This window comes from Myotis nattereri (assembly GCF_964212035.1).
Source record: "Myotis nattereri genome assembly, chromosome: 7".
NCBI lineage: Eukaryota > Metazoa > Chordata > Mammalia > Chiroptera > Vespertilionidae > Myotis > Myotis nattereri.
In genome coordinates, this window is record NC_138082.1 from 55542678 (window position 1) to 55561873 (window position 19196).

Below are 19196 nucleotides of genomic sequence, written 5' to 3' on the forward strand. Positions count from 1 at the left end.
AAAAAATTTTTTTTTAAATATTTTAAAGAAATCAATCACAAAACAAAAACCAAAGGAAGCTAAAAGAGCATGTGGTAGAAAAATAGGAGTGCAAGGAACTAAAGAACCAAACACAATACCCAGGAAAGTTTACAAAGGTATGAAGAAAGCATAGGGAACTTATTGAGACTGGAGCAGGATCACAGATAATGGAAGTAAAGTACTAACACAAAAAAAGCATCTAATAGAAACTATTCTGGCAAAAATGATACAATTGGAAAAATGCTGAGCAAATGGCAGTTTAATAAATTAATTTTCTAAGTTGGGAAAACAGCTATTGTACAAGAAAGAAGGTACTGTTTTGGGATGAACACAATATTTACAGTTATAATTATATAACTAGTCTATTGATTTGCGACAAATATGCTATGGGATGAAGATGGGTAGGGGAAATAAAAAAGACAATGGTAAGAAAAACACAGAGAATATTGAAAAATCATAAACAGTTTAAATACATCATTTGGAAATATGAAAGTAAATCCTAAAAGAGCTAAAAAGTTGAGGGTTGCTGCCTTTGGAAAATGGGATTGGGAATGAGGTAGGACGGGGCAAAAAATTAGTTTTTGTTTTAAGCAGGATGACTGTATTTCCTGATTTGCCTAGAACAGTCCCAGTTTATGGCCAGAAAAGTCCTAATTTGTGCTCATTATCTCAGGACAATTATTAATAGTGCTTGTGCTGTATCTCTGGCCTGGTTTGGTTGATAAAGCATATGATAGCTTTAGCTTTTTATAAGCTATATATGCATGCCTACACAAAATTTTTGTGTTTTTTTTTTACTAAAAAGAGGTGTATTATGAATTAAGAAAGCATACATTAGTACAAAGAGTATTAATGGTTAAACACTGACAGGCTTTAAAAAGTCCATAAATGATTTAACAAGTAGCAGACTTGTTATTTTATCAAAAAATCTATGAAAATACAAACAAGGAACTGTGTTTGTGACTTGAGGATTTTAAAGAGGTAGACAAAGTGCTTTTTAAAAGATACAGGCCTACAGATAGTTTTCAATAACAATGATGCTTCTAAATCATACTTCTTGTTTACTTTGACTATATTTATACCCAATACTTACTTGCATACTTGCAGAATGAAACTAACCTAGTAGGAAATCTGCCTAAAGCAAACCTCTCGAGAGAAGACAAAGAGGCAGAGTCCTCTGAGAGATATGTTATATTATATGAAACTATTCTTGGCAACTTCTCTACATAAACTGATGAAATTTCTACAATGTAGGTGTTACCAGAGAACTTACATAATATGGTTGCATAAGTTGTAGGTCAAAAGCACAAAAAATAGCAAAAAGCTTAAAATGCATAGTCCTTGAAAAACTTCTACCTGACCACTTGCAAGGTACTATGAGGCATCTTTTTAAGTTTTTTCATTCATTTAACAGATAGGTTTTTTTAGGTGCTTAGTATGTGATAGACACATTAAAATTAATACTAAACAAGGGTTTGAGTTGAGGGGACAACTTCGAACATACTGGGATAGCGATTATCAAGAAGTTATAATCTAGTAGAGAACAAACACAAATAACCACATGTCACAAAGAAAAAATATAAAAGTACTGTACTCTTTTAGTTTGAGACTAAAGAAACAAAATCCAATGCAATACACGAACCTTGGCTGAATCCTGATTCATAAAACAGAAAGTATGAATGAAGACTGAATTTTAATAAAGTGTCATGATGTCTGCAACTTAGTGTTAAATACTTCAAAATAACATTACATATTTTACGAAGTAAATACTATATGTACGATTACATATAACATCCTATATAATAAAAGCCTAGCCCTGGCTGGTTTGGCTCAGTGGATAGAGTGTCGGCCTGCAGACTCAAGGGTCCCAGGTTCGATTCTGGTCAAGGTCATGTACCTTGGTTGTGGGCACATCACCAGTGGGGAGTGTGCAGGAGGCAGCTGATCTGATCGATGTTTCTAACTCTCTATCCCTCTCCCTTCCTCTCTGTAAAAAATCAATAAAATATATTTTAAAAAAATAAAAGCCTAATATGCTAAGTGTCCAGTCAACTGTCCAATCAAAGCATAATATGCTAATGATATGCTAAGGCCTCTCAACCACTTGCTATGACATGCACTGACCACCAGGAGCAGACGCTCTGACCAGTAGGTTAGCTTGCTGGTGAGGTCTGGCCGAGTTGGACTGAACACGCCCTGGAGCCCTCCCATGGTGCCTCCACAGCTGGCCAACCTCTCACATTCCTCCCTGGCCCCGATCGTGCACCAGTGGGGTCCCTCAGCCTGGTCTGCGCCCTTTCACAATCCGGGACCCCTTGGGGGTGTCAGAGAGCCAGTTTCGGCCCCATCCTGCAGGCCCGACTGAGGGACCCTACTGGTGCACAAATTTGTGCACTGGGTCTCTAGTATATAGATATAATAAATGTGACAAATTATCAACTACTAAATATAGGTGAGGTCATCCAAATATTAATTTTACTATTCTCCCAACTCTTCTCTACTTGAATATTTTCCAGCAAAATAAATCAAAATTAAGGGGGGGGGGGAGAGTACCCCATCTTTGCTTAGTATGTAGACAGCCACAAAAGAATATCATTCCTACTCTAACATACGGGTAAGCCAAACAATCTATTAAATCACTTTTCTTGAGTCCACCATAACTGAGGTTGCAAGGCACGAGATGAATTGAACTACAAAGAATGATAAGTCCCCCTGACAAGGAGAGATGGGACAAAGGTGGCCACCATAAAAGCTGCTAAAAAAACGGCCAAATTTTATCAAATTCTTAAATTCCTAAAGGCTAAATATTTGCTAGTGTGACAGTTTAGAAATTCTGGGAGCCCCAACATAAGGCATTTTTTCCATAGTTCTACACTGAGTATTCCTAAGAGAGAGGACAGACAGGCTATATGAAGTCTCTTTTTCTGTAGTATGACCACATTGGGCCTATGTTTAAGAGCTTCCTGAAGAAACTCATCCATGCTCCAGACCCTTTGTGAGTACAGGTGGGATCATCTATTGGTAGGAAAGCCACTTTCTGCAAGCATTAATACAGGCAGCTATCTTTCAACCTTGAAGGACTATGAAACCTGCCTGTCCAAGATCCTCCACCAATACAAGGCAGAAATCAGCTGGAAGGGACAGGGACAGTGGCAGGGGTCTTGCCTGCATTCTAAATTTTAGGAAGCAGGGAGAAGAGCAGAAATTTTGGGATCGCCCCACCTGTGAGAATAAGGTACACAGACCCTGCCTAAAACTGGAGGAGGATGCATAGAACTAAGAACCACCCCTAATCACTATGAGTTATGCTCCAAATAAGAAGCAACAGCAGTCTATTTAGACTTAAGACAATCTAACCCCATTGTGATGCATATTTGCAGGACCTACAGGAAGTTGAGGCTAGTGAAAGAATACTAAAAGAAATACTCCCCCACTCTGGGCCTCACATTAAGTACCACACAGTGGCAGTCCACTACTGTAGTACTTTAAAGGTAAATAAACCAATAATAAAACCCAAACCCAGTTCAACTTCAGACTAAACTAGTGGTCGGCAAACTCATTAGTCAACAGAGCCAAATATCAACAGTACAACGATTGAAATTTCTTTTGAGAGCCAAATTTTTTAAACTTAAACTATATAGGTAGGTACATTGTTATTAACTTAGTTAGGGTACTCCTAAACTGGCCTTTGCTAAAAACGTCCTCAATCTGATTGAGGTACATTCACTGAGGTCGACCCCTTCCAACTCTCCCATCCACACTCGTCTTGTATACTTGTTTCAGATAGACCAGTGTGGATGGGAGAGTTGGAAGGAGTTGACCTCAGCGAATGTACCTCAAAACAATGTACCTCCCCTGCGCCACGCCTCCCGTCGCCTGACCGGCCGGCAGCCCCCGCTTCTTCAAAATAGACTCGCCCAGGCTGAAAACCGACTTCTGCGCGTGGGCCACAAAGTTTCAATCGCACTGTATGTGCGCGGCCGCACGTGGTATTTTGTGGAAGAGCCACACTCAAGGGCCCAAAGAGCTACATGTGGTTCGCGAGCCGCGGTTTGCTGACCACTGGACTAAACCAATGCAACCCACCACACTAACAGACTAACAAAAGTAGAGTAGAGTATGTCTGTCCATATACAGCCATAAATAATAAACACTCTACTGTTTATTTAAAATGTTTGCTAGTCGATCAAAACTTACAACACAATGCCGAGAGATAAGAATCAACGAAACCAGAAGACAGCCCCAATGTTTAAAAAAATGGGAAACTAATGAATTAACTTGGCAAAATTGGAAAACTAGGGAATTGGGAAATAGGCTAGAAACCAATCATCCAGAATGAAGCATGGAAAAAGATGATAGTAGAAATATGATAGTTATGAGCACAAGCTTTGAAATCTGTCCTTTACTTTGTTGTGCCTTTAGATTTAATCTCTATGCTTAATTTCTTCACCCACAAAAGGGGAATTATAATAGTATCAACTAAACAGGTATATTATGAACTTTGCTGGCACATAGTATGTATTCAGCAAACACCAGCTATTATCAAGCAATACCATCAATGTCAAAAAAAGATTTTCATATGAACAGCTTAGTAGACACTCTATTAGTTTTTTCATTATTTGAGCTTGGATTTTAACACAATTAAAAAAAAAGACTTTAAAAAAAAATCCTCTCTGCAGGATATTTTTTCCATCGATTTGCAGAGAGAGTGGAAAGGAGGGGGGAAGAGGGAGAGAGTGGTTACCCCCCCTCCTCCCCCCACATACCAGCAATTGAACCTGCAACCCAGGTACGTGCCGCCCTTGACTGGGAATTGAATTGAACCTGAGACCTTTTGGTGTGCAGGCTGATGCTCTAATCACTGAGCACACTGGCCAGGGCAAAATAAAAAGACTTTTTATTTAAAGTATATGAGATTATATACAGGAAGATAATTACTAAAAGGCAAAGAAACCGATAGACCTTACTTATATAAACATATGCATAAAAATTTGGAAATAGCCATTATTATTAACATGTTACTGTGTCCCTGGGTGGGTTTTGTTTCCTTCTTTATACTTAGTTTTCCAAATTTTTTTTAATGTACTTGGTCTTACTTTGATAAATAAGGCAAATAGTTACTTGCAAATGAAAAGATACGGTTTTTTTACAACTTATATCACAATAAACTCTATAAAGACCTCCTAAGAATAATTCTCTTTCGAAATTGCTGCATTGATGGTTTACACTCCTTAGTAGCTACATACTACAAAGGAAGTAGTAAATATAAAACAATTCACTAGTCTAGTGAATACTAAATGGAAGGTTAAAATCACTTCACTAAATGCAGTTTAGATAGGTAAGTATGCATCAAATATTTTTTTACTATGAAATATTTCAAACATAACTAGAGACAATAATGAACCTCTACGTACCAATCAACAATCTTCAACAATTAACTTATCTTGCTTTTACTTTTACCATCCTCTATTTTAAAGCAAATCCCAATGACATTAAGGATGCCTGTTTTTAAAATGGTGGCAGCAACCTGTGGTAAATTATAAATCCCTCCCATCTGAGCACACAGGCCCCTTTGTATTGTGATTTTGCTGCTCTGCCCAGTAAGAGGTGGAATCTTAATTCCACACCTCTTTAATAAGGGCTTGTCTTGTGAGATTTACTTTAACTAAGAGAATGTGCAGCATGGGGTGGGCTCAAAGGGGTTAATGGGAGGGGGGAGAGGGGGAGGAAAGGGGGACATACGTTAATACTTTTAATAATAAAGATTTAAAAAAATAAAAGAATGTGCCACGTTACGTGACATTATATGATTTGCCAAGCTGTAAGTCTTATAGCTTCCGCTTTCCCTCTCTCGGATTGGTCTTGAAACCCCCGTATCAAAGAAGACCACTTGGAGCAAAGCCTAAATATTAAGCAACACCAACTGTCAGTCATGTGAGTGATGCCATCTTGGACCTTCCAGCCTGAGAAATCTTCCAGTTGAATGGTGAACATGAGTGAACCTAGGCAAAACAAGTATACCTGCCCAAAAGGCACACAGAAGTGTAAAAAAATAGTAAACAGTATGTCCAAAAAGGGGCCATGCTAACCTGACTAGCTCAGGGAAGGCCTGTGTGACGGCCTTGCAAACTCGGAGAGCTAAAGTAACCACAAAGGATGGTCTGAAATTAAAACTTTTTAAACTAAAAGCAGTTTATGGTGGAGAGTTATGTCCTAAGCTGTTATCTTACCTTAACTGAGCCTGTCTATTGTCTTTGTGCATCTACGATAACATATTGTTGGAATGGCAAAGTACAATTTTCCTCCCCAACCCCTCAAAGCACAGGCACCACGCTGTTCTTGACTCATTGTGATTGAATTATTGTTGATTGTTAACTATCCTGCACCTACGTAAGTAAAAGAAGTGTGTGTCTATCATTTTACTTTTTATCCAACCTAGAGGTTTCCCCCTGCTTGGCTTTTTCTCCCGCCTCCCTAATCTATCACCAATGGATTTCATGTAACCCATTTACATCTCCTCTTTTGACTGTAATGTATACAATAAGGTGCAAAACTGCCATTCTCCAGCGCATTATCTCAATCCTTTGAAATTCTGCTTCCTGGTATTTGTTGACAGTTTGGCTCACATAAACGCACAAAAAATTCTTCACAGGTTTGAATGTTTTCTTACACTGACAGTAGCTTTAATCCACTAGATTTTGAGGTGGGTTGCTATGCAGCCATAAAGCTTCAAAATCTAAACCTAACTTTCACTTTCCTCCAATTATCATGTCAGTTTCTAAGAAAAATCTGATTCTATTTCAGGGGGTAACTGAGAATTTGCCTTAAATATCCAAGTGAGTTGCAGCTGCTGAATTACCAAAAGCACAACATTACTATACATTACATACATGTCATGAAGGCCAGAGTTATAAAAAACAACAATGTACTGTAACTGCTAATTATTAACTACAAACATAGTTAAAATTCTATTATGTATCCCTACAGTACTTGGTATATTCTTTTTTTAAAAATCTGCTTCTGGGGAAAAATTTTTTCTCAGTAAGAAATTCTCGTGTTTTATTGTTCTTAGTGAACACGGAGACATGGAAGCTAAGGGTGGTCACATGAGGAAAGCACAGAATTTTTTGGGTCTTTCAAATACTTTTATCTAACAAATACTTAAGACACAAAGATCCATCTTTAAAAAATAACTAGAAAAAAGTTCAACATCTCCATGAGAAAATGTGACTATGATAAGTCTACACCACAGTACTTTGAGATAATCTGTTCTCCTTTGAAGTGTATTTAAAATTCATGTCTAAAGTTTCAATCTTCATCCAGTAAGTGGAAACCATTTTAGGGTTTTCTTCTGGAAAGTGAGAATTACATTCAAGTGCAATAATTATAATGGAAAATGAGAACTAACTTTTAAGATAAAAAAAATATGCCTTCTTTTAAAGCTGTTGACAAAAGTGGGTGTATGTAGAAGACAAGTAGGTGATTTGAAAACCAGGTGTTCAACTTATCTAGTCTAACCAGTATATCACAGAGAACGAGAAAAACCAGCTTTGACCATGAGTTCAGACCAGAATATAAAAGTTAAAAATTAAGGTCAATAAAAATTAAACTCCAGCCAAATAACTCTCAAATTGTAAGTTTATGCCCCTGCTTTTGGGTTCATTTTATGATTAGCAACTGTATTTAGATATATTTTCTTGCAAAATAATGATTTATGAGAAGATAAACTATTTCACTGTAATAGGATTCTGCATTAATGAATTCAAGTAGGTTTTAGTAAGAACTCAAAATCTTACTCATTTTAAATGGTAATCATCTTAAATGTGATCAGCTATTGATTCTTTTATTTAGACTCATTACTTCTTAAGTTTAATTTGTTGGTTAAAAATGAGGTTTGATGAAGAAAGCCTGTGCATTTCCCAGTTGGCACTGGCACTTAATTATTGTAGTCAAGAAGTATGTATCAGCAAAGATAATCTAAAAACTATTATTATTTGGTGCAGGGATGCAATAGCTTTCCAATCCCAACAGCAGAGCACTAACTTTGTAAAACAATACAGGTCTTTCATGGCCTGCTCTAATTTCCATTCAATTTGTTTCAGCTATGGGGAACGAACTGCCCACTCCTAAAACCATGATACCATGACTTTGCAGTTTCATTATCAAACTCTTAAGTCATCATCCTTCACATCTTTGTTAAAGCAATACTTCCTGTAAAATCTTCCCCAAGAATAAACACCCATCCTCTGTGCTGCCAAGGTACTATTATGTACTTACACTAAGATAATAGGAGTAGTTGTTTATATATTAGTCTGATGACTAAACTGTGAGCTGTTGGGAGGGCAGACGCTGTGCGTCAAGCTCATTCCTTGAAACGTGAAGCCCTCATCTAGAAACCAGTAAACAACAAACAACCTATTATCAAAAAATGTTTTACCTTATTTGATAATTTTGCACTATTACAATTATTTTCCTAAAATACAACAGTAAAGTGTGGGTAACTCTTGAACACATACCAGATGAAGAGTTTGTGAAGTGAATACAGGGCTGATTAAAAATTGGCTGCATGAGTGCCACGGATGACTTTTTATATCCAAGTTGATGATTTGAGAACTTCAAGTAAAACCTATGTGGCATGTCTAAGTAGGGGCATCTTTGTGCTTCATCTAGGAAAATAAGCTCCCTTGCTAATGTGGCAGAAAGATAAATCACTTGTACTTAAATAAGTAGGAATTTTAAATTTTACTCAAGACATTTACCCAGCAGGCAAGAGTTTGGAAAAAACAAACAAACCCCCGACTATGCTTACATCTGTGGGATGTAAGCATAAGGCAAAATAAGAGTTGTTAAAGTTCTCACCTAAACACATTCGTAGTAGAGAACTTATATAAGTATATATGGTGTGAAGCTGTGAGCAATCTGTGGGGGACATGACAGGCAAGAGTAGACTTTTAAGGTTATTTGGACAAGAATTCCCGAACAAGTGGAGGTTAGGTGCCAACTCCAATTGTGTCCGTCCACTGAGAATTCACTCCGCAAGCATTAGGCCCCCAGTATTGCCCACTGCCTCAGCTCAGTTACTCCTCACATCAAGTCTAGGCATGAACTGCTGCATTTCTAAGGAAATGTGAAGAGGTTAAATAATTTGCTGCAAAAATCAAGACTCATGGCCAGATCTTCTGGTACACCACTGTTCTTTCACATAATGCTGCAGAGCTGTAAATACCCCAAATCATGAGGAAAAAACCTACACTGTCTGTTTTAAGTCAAAACTTTAGCCTTAACCTTACCTCTTAGCTCTATAACATTATGGAAGGATAGGAGTAAGAAAAGGGGAGGCTTAAAATAAAAATACCTAAAAAAAAAATCCTACAAAAATCGGGGGGCGGGGGGGGGGGGGTCTTACCAAATTCAATTTCACTTGGCACCTTTACTTTTGAAAAGTGCCAAACGATACCAGTCGTGACGAATTTATTACCAAGACAGAGTTTCCCTACATATTATCTACATCTATACGTAGGGGGAAAAAAGTATTTTTTGGTACGTGTTCGCACACGTTCTCAAGCCCTCACTACGCAGTTTCATCAAAATGAGGGAGTGTTCTACCACTGGTGGCCTCCATATTTTTAACTCTTACGCCATCAGGTCCGTTTTTTAGACATGTCATCACCTGTTTCACGCTGAAAGCCACACAATTGACCACAGCCCCAAAAGAACGCCCCCGAGTCTCACGCCGTCCGAGAACGGGGACGGGATCCCGACGCAAACCCTCGCAGCAGCCGAGGGGCAGGGACAGCCCCTTCGCTTCGAGGCCGGGCTGGCGGGGCCCCGACCCCCCTCCCGCCGGGAACCTCCCGGCCCGCAGGGCTCGGGGGCGCTCCTTACCCCGTCGAAAGGCCGCTGCCAGAGGCCGAAGTCGGGCTCCAGCCCCTGGCCCTCGGCCCCCCTGCGTCTAAGAGGCGCGCCATCTGCTCCCCTCCGCCCGCCACAGGCCACCGGCATCCCTCCGCGCCCGCGGTCCCGCACCCGGCTCGTCCGCCCCGTCTCGCTAAGGAGGAAGCGGCCTCCGCGGCCTCCCTCCGGCCTGCACTCCGGCCCCTCCCCTCCCCCACCGCGGCCTGGCCTACACCACCTCCCCCCACCCGGGAAGCCCGAGCTCCGCAGCCCATTACCTCCGCTCCGGGGCTGGTCCTGACCAGGGCGCGACCCGCTCCCGGCGCCCTCGCCGCCGCCTTCCTCCTCGGAGCGCGAGGACTCGGAGGCCGAGCAGTCGGCAGCGAAGCACAATGGCGCCCGCCCCGCTCCCGGATCCGGCGCAGAACCAGCTGCCACCGTTAAATGCCCCTCCCTTCTCCTCCCCCCCCCCTCCCTCCTCCTCCTCCTACCCTCCCCCTCCAGTTCTCGGGCTGGGCCGGCTTCTCGCGAGAGTGGCGGCGCTGCGGGACTCGGGGAGCGCTCGGCGGACTCGACGTGCCCCGCCGCGGGGTGGTGCTCTGACTGCGGCAACCGTTGGAGGGCTGCCCCGGAGGAGGCGGCGAGGCGCCACCGGTAAGCGGCTGCGGCCGTCCGTCCGCGGGGCCGGCGGCCGGGCCAGCGAGTGTGCGGGCGCCCGGAGGCGGGCGCTGAAGGCCTGGCCCTGCTCGGCCGCCCCGCCGGGGTGGCGAGGGGCTCTGATGCAGCCCTGCGCTCCCTGGCACCCGCGTCCCGGCTGCAGACTCTCACCCGTCCCGCACACCCGCAGGGCCCCCCCCCCCGCCCCGCTCTAAATACAGTCCAGCCCCCCACCCCCACCACCCCCCCTTTTTTTTTTTTTTTTGCGCTGGGTAAGTGGCGCAGGGAATGTTTAGCTACGACTTGAATCAATCACTCCTTTTTCCGACCGCCCCTCCCCCCGGCCCTCCCAATTGAATGCCTGCGAGCCCCCACCCCCCGCCCCCCGCCCCCCTTTCGGGGCGGGAGCCGATCCGAACCTGACGTTTTTTTTATCGGTAATTCCGTTTTGGGGGTGGTCTACTTTTAAATAGTGACACTGGTATTTGGTAGTGTAGCAACAGCTTCCGTAGTAAAAATTTCATCCACTTAAAAAGAGGAAGGAAAACTAAAATTTTTTTTAAATCGTCTGATGAAATGAGACGAAACTTTCACCAAAAGACGAAGTGATACACTAAGATGTAAATGGATACTGATACAGAAAAGAGCAGGTTAGGGGAAAAGCCACGATTTATGTGGACTTGATAATGTGTGGATTTAGGGGATTCTGAGTCATGTAGCAAACATGAAAAGTTCTTTGTCAGGAAATATATTGAAACTTGCCGAAATGCCGACAGCACTTGATTATTTTTTTTTAAGTGACCTACTTTATTATATTGTTTTTAAGCAATTCATTGAAATCAAGTTATTCCAATAAATGAATTATGACGTTTATAGGTATTTGTCATTTCATCTGGAGGGAATGCACTATCCCCATTTTTCACTATCTTGGAGACTAAGAGACTGTCCATTTTCACTATTGTAAGTTGTAAAATATTATGGATATTAAAGATTTAAAGTGGGATTACTATTATTTAAAGTTGGCACATGAATGCCAGTCTAACTTTTTGGAATCTGAGTTTAAGATTAAGTAGCTAATATAGGATCAAATGAACACAGATCACTTTTGAGAGAATCAGTGTGCCCTTTTTAGAAAAGTGATTTTTCCTCCCAGCTTGTTTGAATGTAGCTGTAGCATGGTGGTTATGAATATATGCACCCTGAGGTACCAGACTGCATGGGTTCAAATCCCAGCTCTGCCATGTACTTTACTACCTTTGTTATCTTGAACAATTTCTTAACCTTGCTAAGCCTAGGTTTCCTATAAAATGGAATTAATAACAATTCCTCTACCCCATCGGGTTGTCCAAAGCATTAAATAAGGTAACACATCAGCTCCTGAAACAGTAAGCATTCCACAACTGTTAGCTCTTACATTCCATGTCCAAACCGTTACTAATGCTGTCTTTCTGGGGCTTAATATTACATAGGTCTCTCAGACTTCTTCCCAAGTGTATTCTACACTAAGAGGAATGACTGCACCATTTTCCTGAGCTATGGCAGTCAGACCTGGTAGCAGTAACTTGTCTGCAGAACCCCCTAACCTGGCAAGGATGATTCAGATGTTGGCAGATTATGGCTTCATCCCCACCCAGCACTGATGTTCTCAGCAGAGGTGAGTATGGTACCAATTTTCTAAGCTAAACAGATCTTCCAGACTCTAGTTTCCTATTGATACTAGTAAATAGGCAAAGACCACTTATAAATATATTTTTATTCTTTAAGAATGGTTAATTATTATTGATTTTATAATGTACTTTCTTTTCTTTGAAATTCCATGAAATTATCATTACCAACAAACAGTTGAGCCTTTCCTATGTTAAAGACAACTTTATAGGAGTTGTGGATACAAATAGGTACAACAGAGACTATTTTCTGAATGAAAAATCAGAACAAAATGATTTGATATGCAGAATGTTTGAAATCAGAATTGCTATGACCAACTTAGATTCCATGGTTGCCTTATTTATTTAAGAGTTCCTCCACATGACCTTCCTTTGCTGAACTTTTTCTCCTTATGAAACACCTTTCAGTATCTAAATCTTTTTTCACCACTTGCCCACACTACTCACATTAGTTTACATTTTTTAACTTGGCTTCTTCTCTAAATTAGGGTCATACTACTATTACTCATTTTTTCCCTTTCTACTTTATAAGTGTCATTTGGTCATGGTCATAACAGCCCTTTTATATTTAACTATTTCTTCAACTACTTCATAGTTACAGAGCTCTTTTTCATATATTAAATTCCATAGTCCCTGTTTTCCCTGCTTTTTAAATATTTTTATCTTTAGGGAGAGAGAGAAAGAGAAACATTGACGTGAGAGAGAAGCATGATCGCCTGCCTCCTTCACGTTCCCCACCGGGCCACAACTGGGGCATGTGCCCTGACCCGGAATCCAACCAGCAACCTTTTGGAGCACAGGATGACGCCCAGTCAGCTGAGTCATACTGGCCAGGACGTCCCCACTTTTTATTAACCCTCATCCTAACTGTCTAAGAAGCCTCTCTTTGGCAGGGGCAATCTTATAGACATTCTTTACTTTGTGTAAATGGTGTGATCTTGAAAAGGTATGGTTATATTTGCTTTCTGTAAATCAAATTGTGTTTGAATGTTGGTTATTTCTTAAACTTTGGAGGAATAGGAGGTAATACCTGGGATGAAAGGAGAGTGCTTATAGGAAGAGTGCTTATAAGGATGCCAATTTTTTTTTCTCATATAGGAATCTCATTGATCCCTGGAGAAGGGAGCGTCAACCAACTTGAGGATCTACTATTTAGTTATAGGTAACTTTAATGTGTAGTGTTTATTATTAAATATTACATAAGTCCCTTAAACATCTTCTCAAGTATTGAACTAGCCCCTGTTCCTTTTTTTTTCCAATAAGAGAATATGTATTTGGAAATCGCAGAGGTAGAGGAAGTAATTCATAGAAGAAATGGGCTTAGGAAACAATTGTAGAGGAAAGGAAGGGCCCTTGGAGCTTTGGAGTGCATAGTGAGGAAGCTAATGGTAATGTACCTGGGGGAAGGAGGAGGAAGAAAGCAAAGGTGAGGGTATGCTCCCAGGAGGGAAGTTTTCCCTGTTCCTTTAATAATACAGTCAAGCTAAACTCAAACACACAATTTCAGAATCATCATAATTCAGGACTATGCTCAGCCTCCATGGCCACTTAAGACTACATATTATGACAATACAAGCAGAAGAGCATCCAACTACTGATAGGAAGTTTTTGGGTGTTTCTTTTGGCAAGTTTGATTACAGCCCCATTTTTATTTTAAATATTCTTCATGTCCACATATGTGTACAACTTTATAACAATGTATATGTTGATTGCGTCATACATACTAGCTATCCTATATATGCTAAGTGTCCAACCATTTGACCACTCACTACGAGACGCACTGACCACCAAGGGGCAGACACTCCGACTGGAAGGTTAGCTTGCTGCTGGGGTCCAGCTGATTGGGACTGGGCAAGATGGGCCAGAGACATCCTGGAGCCCTCCTGCGGTCCCTCCCCAGCCCTGATCAGGACTGGGCAAGACTGACCAGACATGTCCTGTAGCCCTCCTGCGGCCCCTCCCCAGCTGGCTGGCCCCAATTGGCCCCTAGCAGGACTGGGCAAGACGGGCCAGACATTCCCTGGAGCCTTCCCACGGTCCCTCCCCAGCCCTGATCGTGCACCGGTGGGGTCCCTCGGCCTGGCCTGCACCCTCTTGCAATCTGGGACCTCTCGGGGGATGTCAGAGAGCCAGTTTCGGCCTGATCCCCACAGGCCAGGCCAAGGGACCCCACCAGTGCACAAATCTGTGCACCGCGCCTCTAGTTTTAGTATGTCCTTTTCTTTCACTTTTTTTCTTTATCTCCCATTTCCCCACCTTCTCTTTTCCTTTTAGATTTGGCTGTCTTGTCTCTATTCACAACATTCTTGCAAAATTAGTGAGCATACTTCTGCATTTTTTTCTGCATGGTCATACATTCTTTCTTTAAAAAATATGTTTGTATTGATTTCAGAGAGGAAGAGAGAGGGAGAGAGAAATAGAAACATCAATAATGAGAGAGAATCATTGATTGGCTGCCTCTTGCACACCCCCTGCTGGTGATGGAGCCTGCAACCTGGGAATGTGTCCTTGACTGGAATCGAACTCGGGACCTTTTAGTCCGCAGGCCAACACTATATCCACGGAACCACACCAGCTAGGGCTGTATGGTCATACATTCTTAAAAGAATAGTTATATCACACACACATATGCACACAGAGATACTCATATACATATATATACACACATATATATAAACTAGAGGCCCGATGCACAAAATTGGTGCAAGGGGCTTGGCCCTTGCAGCTCTGGCTTCATCCAGAAGGTCATCCGGACAGTTGTCTGATGGTCATTCTGTTCGGTCTAATTAGCATATTAGCTTTTTATTATATAGGACTAGAGGCCCAGTGCACAAATTTGTGCACCTTGACAGGGACTGTGGGCTGTGAGGCTACAGTGGGCACAGGGGCAGGTCGGCCTATCTTCCGTGCCCCCCGATCCCCTCTCTGCCAGCAGCCCCACTCCTGCCACCACTGCTCCCATGTACTGAGGCACCGGCCCCGCTCGCACCCACTGATGGCACTGAGCGATTGGGGCTGGTGCAAGCAGCAGGTGCAAGTGGTGGCTGCTGCCCTGATTGCCCCTCAGGAACAGGGGGAGGTGGAGAAGTCCTCAGGGGCAATTGGGCCAGCAGCCACCGCTCACACCCACTGACTATGCCAAGCAATTGGGACCAGCGCTGGGTGCTAGCAGCGGGTGCGAGTGGTGGCTCTGGTGCCAGCTGTGGTTGCGAGTGGGGCTGGCGCTGGCAGTGGGTGTGAGCAGTGGCTCTGGTGCTGGCAGCAGGTAAGAGCAGGGCAGTTGCCGGCAGCAGGTGCAAGAGGCGGCTGCTGGCCCCAATCACCCTCAGGAGCAGGGGGAGGTGGAGAAACCCTCAGGGGAGATCAGGGCCAGCAGCCACCACTCACACCCGCCAAGAGATTGGGCCCAGGGCCAGGCGCTGGCAGTGGATGCTAGCGCTGGGCAGGACCGCAGTGCGAGGGAACAAAGAATTTTCAGTAACCTCCAGAGGCTCGCACCAATGACAACGACCCGTGCCCCACCTTGGTCTGGCACCCCTGCTCACCTGTTCCACCATCCCGCCGTGACCACTGCCCACCATGTTCTGCACTCTACTGCCTACTGCTGACGCCCACCATGTTCTGCACGCGCCCCCCTGGTGGTCAGCACACATCATAGCAACCTGTTGTTCCACTGTTCGGACTATTTGCATATTAGGATTTTATATATATAGATTATTTCTTACCATTTATTTTATAAAATAGCATCAAATTTCAACATGCGTATTATCATATTTTTTCAATCAAAAGTACTTTAAATACCTATTTATATTGGTTGATTATCCTTTCTTTTCAATTTGCAGTATTGCCACAGTTTTTCAGCTCTCATTTGTCTGTTGACTTGTCATTTAATATCTTTTGCCACAGGTACATTCATATAATAAAATGTGTCTACGATTTCTTTTATCACTTTTGGGTTTCTATCTTAGCTTAAAAAGTCTTACCTATTCCTGGATTGTAAAAATTAAACTCAAATTAATTTTTATATGTGGAATACAATAATAGGATCCAATTTGTTTTCTTCTCAATGAATAGCCAGTTGTGACAGTAACATTTCTTAATTTGTTATTTGTGATTAGAAAAGCTACCTTTGTCATATACTGATTTTTCAGATTTATATTGGATTTATTACTGGATTATTTTAAATTTTGAAAACTAAACTATTCAGAACTATAAACTATGCAGAAAACTAAGTATTATTTTAATAATATTTTTAATCTTACTCATTTATTATTAATACTGTTCTGCATTTCTGTCACGTACCTATTCAATTATAGGAATGGTAACTATTTTCTCCAGGATCCCCAATAAATTTTACTGGCTTTGCATTATACACTTGATATTATACTAGCAGCCTGCTTCCAACTTAGTTTAACTTCTTTTTTCCCCACTATTCTTGTGTTCCTTCCTCAGAAGTTTGCTAGAGCCATTGAATATACTTCAGTTATTTAAAAACACCTCATCAATACTTTGTATATCATAATAATTTAAACAAAACTAAACACATACTAGTACACACATACATACTACTTAGTTTCTTAAATAACCCTGTTTTCTATCCTATGGTTCAGTGTAAGTTTTTCACCATGGAACCTTAGCCACTCTTGACAGCAAGTTGGCCATTTCTACAATGGACATAAAAAAGGAATCCTACATTTTACCTATTATGTCATCATAAATGATATAAGAATGGTGACATGCTTTAAATGTTTCATTTATGTTTAATGTTTGTAATTCTTAGCGTTAGCACAACACGTAAACATGTTGTTGCTGGTTGTTGATTTTGTTGTGGTTTGAATATTTGTCTCTTCCAAGCTAAGAATTGTGCACTTTAAAACATATTTTAATTCAATTTTATAGGATATTAATTCAATTCATTTTTTGTTTGTATATAGTTAATTATGCCTAAATTTGTGGGAAGGCTTTTCTCAATAGTGATTATTTCATTGTTTTCAAGTCCATTTATTAAGGTATTTTTTAATCGTATGAACTTTATCTCAAATAGTAACTTGAATTGAAAGTTTTTAATATGTTTAGATATTAGGGTGCTAGATAGGAATGAAAATATGATACATAGTTATAATGAATATTTGTTTCCCTCTTATGTCTTTTATTTCTTTAAAATATATTTTTGTTGATTTCAGAGAGGAAAGGAGAGGGAGAGATAGAAACATCAATGACGAAAGAGAATCATTGATTGGCTATCTCTTGCATGCTCCCTACTGAGGATTGAACCTGCAACCTGGGAATTGAACCGTGACTTCCTAGTTCATAGGTCGATGCTCAACCTATGAGCCACACCAGCCAGGCTTTGTTTATGTATTTTAACAGTTTTATAAATATATTGATATAACTGTTTTACATTAGACTTTACTTCCTTGGGTTGATAACCAAATATTTTCCTGGTACATCAGTTGTGCTCCTAGTCATACTAATACAGATAGTTAAAGTACTTCTAAAATACAATTATTTTTGGTGATATTGTATATCAGGATTTTAATAAGCTTTATAATATTTTAAAATCTGAATAAATATGACATCAACCAAATTATAGCATTAAAAAGTTAATTGGGTAGATGAAAATTTATACCTAAAATGTTTGGTTAAAGAATTTAAAGTTAAATTTTAATAATTCTTGATAATGTCCAAAAATAAAAACTGTTAGTGTTTAGTCTTACCTATACCTGGAAGAAAACCACATAGAAACTATTTATTCTATATATTCTATTTATTAGCATTTATTCTCTATATTGAAAAATGTATGGAAAGAACTATATACTACAGCACTTTGCTTCTAAATCAACCAAAACGAAAAAAAAAAAAAATAAACAGCCCTAACCGGTTTGGCTCAGTGCATAGAGCGTCGGCCTGCGGACTGACTCAAGGGTCCCAGGTTCGATTCCAGTCAACGGCATGTACCTTGGTTGCAGGCACATCCCCAGTAGGGAGTGTACAGGAGGCAGCTGATCGATGTTTCTCTCTCATCAATGTTCCTAACTCTCTATCCCTCTCCCTGCCTCTCTGTAAAAAATCAATAAAATATATTTAAAAAATAAACAAAAAGAAACAAATTTTAAAAAGAAAAAGCAAAAATAAATTAACCAAAATGAGAGAAAAGCAATTCTTAGATATTGAATAGACATTTTTTCATCCTATTTAGAAGACTTGTTTTCTTTCTGGCAGAACTACATGTGGAATGTTTTTGCTTTTTTCACCGCAAAACTGGCACAGACAGACTATCTGCAATTTTCCTAATTTATTTTATGCAATAAAATAATGTATAGTGGAAAAGAAATGAACAAAAATTAATATAAGGTAGATGAAAAAGAACCATACTTTTCAGAAGAATAAAATGTAAAGTACATTTTTAAAATACAGACACAACTATTAAAAACTATTAAAATTACATTGTAACTTTTAAAGTAGCAGAAAGAATCTTTCTCTTTTTGCCTGAAGTTTTAAAAAATATTTTGAGTTTGGCTTCCCATCAATTCAAACAGATGAATGAGTAAATTACCTTTATGTATGAGAAAGCGAATTATACTGTCCTCAGTCCTTAAGAATGGGTCATATATTCTTGTTAAAAACCTGGTTTCTGGCTTTACATGTAAGTAGCTTGGAAGCCTCCATTCCATCCTAACAAGTGAAAAGCTGAACAGACTGAAAAGTCAACAACTCTTCATGGCACCATAAGAGAGGGTAGGATATAAGGCAAATTACTAACCCCCAAAATGGAGACATACAGGGAGTTGCTGCTCACAGGAGCAGAGGTTCAAGAGCAGAAACCAATACAGGAAACAGTGCCCGAGTAGGAAAACCTGATCGATTATTGATGAATTGTTGGAGACTCGATGTGGACAACTCAGTTCAGAACTCCAGGGAGACCCAGTCATAGGGGGACCATACAATATTGTGAGATTC

General features: G+C 40.6%; 2 protein-coding genes across 2 annotated transcripts in view; one reads left to right on the forward strand and one right to left on the reverse strand.

Annotated features, from left to right (window-relative positions):
- Positions 1 to 10379, reverse strand: part of MARCHF7 (membrane associated ring-CH-type finger 7) — a 44731-nt gene extending 34352 nt beyond the window's left edge. Inside the window, exon 1 of the mRNA XM_081095900.1 lies at positions 10194 to 10379. The gene's annotated coding sequence lies outside the window, so the exon portion shown is untranslated. The remainder of the gene's footprint in view (positions 1 to 10193) is intronic.
- BAZ2B (bromodomain adjacent to zinc finger domain 2B) overlaps positions 9678 to 19196 on the forward strand; it is a 330950-nt gene continuing 321431 nt past the window's right edge. The window contains exons 1-3 of the mRNA XM_081095898.1: positions 9678 to 10569; positions 12042 to 12226; positions 13335 to 13398. The gene's annotated coding sequence lies outside the window, so the exon portion shown is untranslated. The remainder of the gene's footprint in view (positions 10570 to 12041; positions 12227 to 13334; positions 13399 to 19196) is intronic.